This window comes from Schistocerca americana, unplaced genomic scaffold, assembly GCF_021461395.2.
Source record: "Schistocerca americana isolate TAMUIC-IGC-003095 unplaced genomic scaffold, iqSchAmer2.1 HiC_scaffold_1008, whole genome shotgun sequence".
Classification (NCBI taxonomy): Eukaryota; Metazoa; Arthropoda; class Insecta; order Orthoptera; family Acrididae; genus Schistocerca; species Schistocerca americana.
The window spans coordinates 30,001-35,000 of record NW_025725056.1 but is presented as its reverse complement, the minus strand read 5'-3'; the positions used below and the strand labels follow the sequence as shown (position 1 = coordinate 35,000).

The window sequence follows — 5,000 nt, the reverse complement described above, 5'->3', positions numbered from 1 at the left end:
ATTTGCCATACACCGGTGGAAGCTGCCGAGACGAGTAACTACATAGCGGGCTCGCCGTGTCACTAATGTACAGAGATACAACAGTTTCGACTGGAACCGGATTAAACGTATACACGGCGCTGATTAGTAATAGATAGAGCCATCAGAATACAGATAATGTATACAACTGTCCGTATACATGCTGAAAGACTCTGCTCACAATCACAACCACACGTCAGCCACACACCCTTATCACGCACTACTCTCTGCCTGTAACACGCACACAGACAAAATGTAAGCACCAGCATGGAACAACACCCAGTGCATCCTCTCCGCCACATTAGACAATCCACACTGTCATAACCAGACTGGGAGGTCCACTCAGAAAACAGAATATCCCACCCACCCGACAACCACCATTGCTCAGCCAAGCCACCAACACCCACACATGTCCTACACAGGGGTGCACCCAACATCACAATACTGCCTCCTCTCACAGCACACAAACAATGGCAGGAATGAAAGACACAGGTCTGCCACAAGCATGGAATGAGAGCGCCGCCTGTCATGAGCCAAAGGTGCATCCTGACGTGGCAAATCAGATGATGCCGCAGGCATCCACTTACTATAATCACAATCAACAAACCGGCCGCCCCGCCCCGCCCCCCATTAAACCTTTCCTTACAACAATGTGTACCTTAACCTAACCTATATCGTACCGTAACCTAACCTATATCGTACCGTAACCTAACCTATGTCGTACCGTAACCTAACCTATGTCGTACCGTAACCTAACCTATGTCGTACCTTAACCTAACCTATGTCGTACCTTAACCTAACCTATGTCGTACCTTAACCTAACCTATGTCGTACCTTAACCTAACCTATGTCGTACCTTAACCTAACCTATGTCGTACCTTAACCTAACCTATGTCGTACCTTAACCTAACCTATGTCGTACCTTAACCTAACCTATGTCGTACCTTAACCTAACCTATGTCGTACCTTAACCTAACCTATGTCGTACCTTAACCTAACCTATGTCGTACCTTAACCTAACCTATGTCGTACCTTAACCTAACCTATGTCGTACCTTAACCTAACCTATGTCGTACCTTAACCTAACCTATGTCGTACCTTAACCTAACCTATGTCGTACCTTAACCTAACCTATGTCGTACCTTAACCTAACCTATGTCGTACCTTAACCTAACCTATGTCGTACCTTAACCTAACCTATGTCGTACCTTAACCTAACCTATGTCGTACCTTAACCTAACCTGTATTGCGCCTTAACCTAACCTGTATTGCGCCTTAACCTAACCTGTATTGCGCCTTAACGTAACCTGTATTGCGCCTTAACGTAACCTGTATTGCGCCTTAACGTAACCTGTATTGCGCCTTAACGTAACCTGTATTGCGCCTTAACGTAACCTGTATTGCGCCTTAACGTAACCTGTATTGCGCCTTAACGTAACCTGTATTGCGCCTTAACGTAACCTGTATTGCGCCTTAACGTAACCTGTATTGCGCCTTAACGTAACCTGTATTGCGCCTTAACGTAACCTGTATTGCGCCTTAACGTAACCTGTATTGCGCCTTAACGTAACCTGTATTGCGCCTTAACGTAACCTGTATTGCGCCTTAACGTAACCTGTATTGCGCCTTAACGTAACCTGTATTGCGCCTTAACGTAACCTGTATTGCGCCTTAACGTAACCTGTATTGCGCCTTAACGTAACCTGTATTGCGCCTTAACGTAACCTGTATTGCGCCTTAACGTAACCTGCATTGCGCCTTAACGTAACCTGTATTGCGCCTTAACGTAACCTGTATTGCGCCTTAACGTAACCTGTATTGCGCCTTAACGTAACCTGTATTGCGCCTTAACGTAACCTGTATTGCGCCTTAACGTAACCTGTATTGCGCCTTAACGTAACCGATATTGCGCCTTAACGTAACCTATATTGCGCCGTAACGTAACCTATATTGCGCCGTAACGTAACCCACATTGCCCCTTAACGTAACCCACATTGCCCCTTAACGTAACCCACATTGCCCCTTAACGTAACCCAACACACGTTGGGCCTTAACCCAACACACGTTGGGCCTTAACCCAACACACGTTGGGCCTTAACCCAACACACGTTGGGCCTTAACCCAACACACGTTGGGCCTTAACCCAACACACGTTGGGCCTTAACCCAACACACGTTGGGCCTTAACCCAACACACGTTGGGCCTTAACCCAACACACGTTGGGCCTTAACCCAACACACGTTGGGCCTTAACCCAACACACGTTGGGCCTTAACCTGCTCTGTAATTGTCATACGACGCGTTAAATTAGTGTAGTGTTGCCTAACTGCAACCCCCGCAATATAGTTTGCTACTCGCACTGCCCGGTCCCCAGTGTATCGCTTCATGTTAAACACCTTGCAGCTATACACTGTAATGTGGATGGCAGCAGGACGTACATGCTCAATGCCCTTTGCAGTTGTTCATTGGCATTTGCAGTTGTTCATTGGCATTCGCATGTGCGAAGCACTTAGCCTACGCTGTGGTACGGCCTGTGTCAACTGTCCGCTGATGTTGTACGTCCAAATCACACACTGTACTGCACATTGGTCCTCATGTACTGAATGATACATCGTGGTACATGTGACCGTACAACGACTGCGCCAACAACGGCGAACCATGCGGTCCAAATGTTGTGCACTCAGCTACGTGTCGTCTCCCTATAAGAGCTGGATTGCAGTGTGGTATGCCCTGGATGGCGATCAGCATGAGCCGTCTGTTGATGTAGTGGCGCGTGTTGTCAGACGTAGTCGTCTCTTCTCACACACCGTGATAGCATGGTGCACTGCGTTCCACATCTGCGACATGCGACAGAGGCCGGTTGACAGTCGTTCGCGCAATGGACATCGCATACGTACGGGGGCCACCTTCCACGTGTTCGCGAAGCGTGCACATGTTGTTGCGTGTATGTGGGCAGACATAGTGTGTCGTGACACCTGACACAGGCATGCAACAATCGTTGAATTTGCAAATGGCGATGGACGCCTACGTTTGCTGGTGACGTTATGCAAATGAACAACTGGTAAACCGTTGTGGTGCGGTTGTTCTCGCTAGAGGTGAATCAGTGATGGCGACGATCGGTTGAGCTACCAACCGGTTGTTCCAGCGATACCCACCATGCCCACGAACGTGAATGGCATCTGGGTGTGAAGCGATACGCGGCGGTGGCTGGGTGGGACCGTCCCCGGCCGGTGAGGGGGGGCCTCCCGGCGTGCTGGCCGCGCGGTGCGTGGGCGCACGCGCTACAGCCGGCTGGTGGGGGCGGCCAGTGGCAGGCGCGCCGGCCGACGGAGGCGGCAGGCGGCGCAGCTGCGCGCCGGCGCACCCTGCACGCGGCGCCGTGCGGCCAAAGTAGGTCCTCGCGGGCCCGGTGCGAAGCGCGGTGGACATCTGCAGTGTGCTGGTCCGATTGAGGACTGTGTGCGCTGAGGATGCGCCGCCGCCCGGCGCTCGGCGCCGCGACGCCGTCTGCTGCTCGGTCGCCTCTGCGGTTCTCGCAGGTGGTTTGTATCGCAGCTGTGCGGACGTGTTGGCGCGTGCGCTGTGCTGGGAGAGTTCGCTTCGGCACCCAAGTGGGGCTTTTGTCCTTCTGTGGCGCTGGCGTTGGAGCTGCCGGTCACCGTAGGTGGCGCGTGTTGTCTCCCGCCGGCAATGCCACGACAGCACGCTCCCGGGCCTCTGTCGGCAGCGGCAAGCTCAGTTGGGAGCACGGGTGGTCGCACCTAAAGCGTCTACTCGCCAAACTCCGGGCGATTGCGCCTCTCTCGAACCCGACCAAGTACTTAGGACGGCGCTGCGCGCCGCCGGGACCTGAGAGGGTTTCGAGGTGTATGGTGCAGGGGAGCTCAGCCTCCTCCTGTTTGCAGAATAATTGAGCGGACGCTTGCGTGTTCGCGCGGGCCCCCGGGACACACTCCCGGGCGGCCGGCTGCTCAGCTCTAGTTGACGCAGCTCCCTGGTTGATCCTGCCAGTAGTCATATGCTTGTCTCAAAGATTAAGCCATGCATGTCTCAGTACAAGCCGCATTAAGGTGAAACCGCGAATGGCTCATTAAATCAGTTATGGTTCCTTAGATCGTACCCACGTTACTTGGATAACTGTGGTAATTCTAGAGCTAATACATGCAAACAGAGTCCCGACCAGAGATGGAAGGGACGCTTTTATTAGATCAAAACCAATCGGTCGGCTCGTCCGGTCCGTTTGCCTTGGTGACTCTGAATAACTTTGGGCTGATCGCACGGTCCTCGTACCGGCGACGCATCTTTCAAATGTCTGCCTTATCAACTGTCGATGGTAGGTTCTGCGCCTACCATGGTTGTAACGGGTAACGGGGAATCAGGGTTCGATTCCGGAGAGGGAGCCTGAGAAACGGCTACCACATCCAAGGAAGGCAGCAGGCGCGCAAATTACCCACTCCCGGCACGGGGAGGTAGTGACGAAAAATAACGATACGGGACTCATCCGAGGCCCCGTAATCGGAATGAGTACACTTTAAATCCTTTAACGAGTATCTATTGGAGGGCAAGTCTGGTGCCAGCAGCCGCGGTAATTCCAGCTCCAATAGCGTATATTAAAGTTGTTGCGGTTAAAAAGCTCGTAGTTGGATTTGTGTCCCACGCTGTTGGTTCACCGCCCGTCGGTGTTTAACTGGCATGTATCGTGGGACGTCCTGCCGGTGGGGCGAGCCGAAGGCGTGCGACGCGCCTCGTGCGTGCTCGTGCGTCCCGAGGCGGACCCCGTTGCAATCCTACCAGGGTGCTCTTGAGTGAGTGTCTCGGTGGGCCGGCACGTTTACTTTGAACAAATTAGAGTGCTTAAAGCAGGCAAGCCCGCCTGAATACTGTGTGCATGGAATAATGGAATAGGACCTCGGTTCTATTTTGTTGGTTTTCGGAACCCGAGGTAATGATTAATAGGGACAGGCGGGGGCATTCGTATTGCGA

The 5,000-nt window shown here is 52.5% G+C and overlaps 1 non-coding gene across 1 annotated transcript in view; it reads left to right on the top strand.

Moving 5' to 3' along the window:
- The first annotated feature begins 4,008 nt into the window (after positions 1–4,008).
- LOC124558517 overlaps positions 4,009–5,000 on the top strand; it is a 1,910-nt gene continuing 918 nt past the window's right edge. Inside the window, exon 1 of the ribosomal RNA XR_006968780.1 lies at positions 4,009–5,000. This exon is cut by the window's right edge and continues 918 nt beyond it. This is a non-coding gene — a ribosomal RNA (small subunit ribosomal RNA).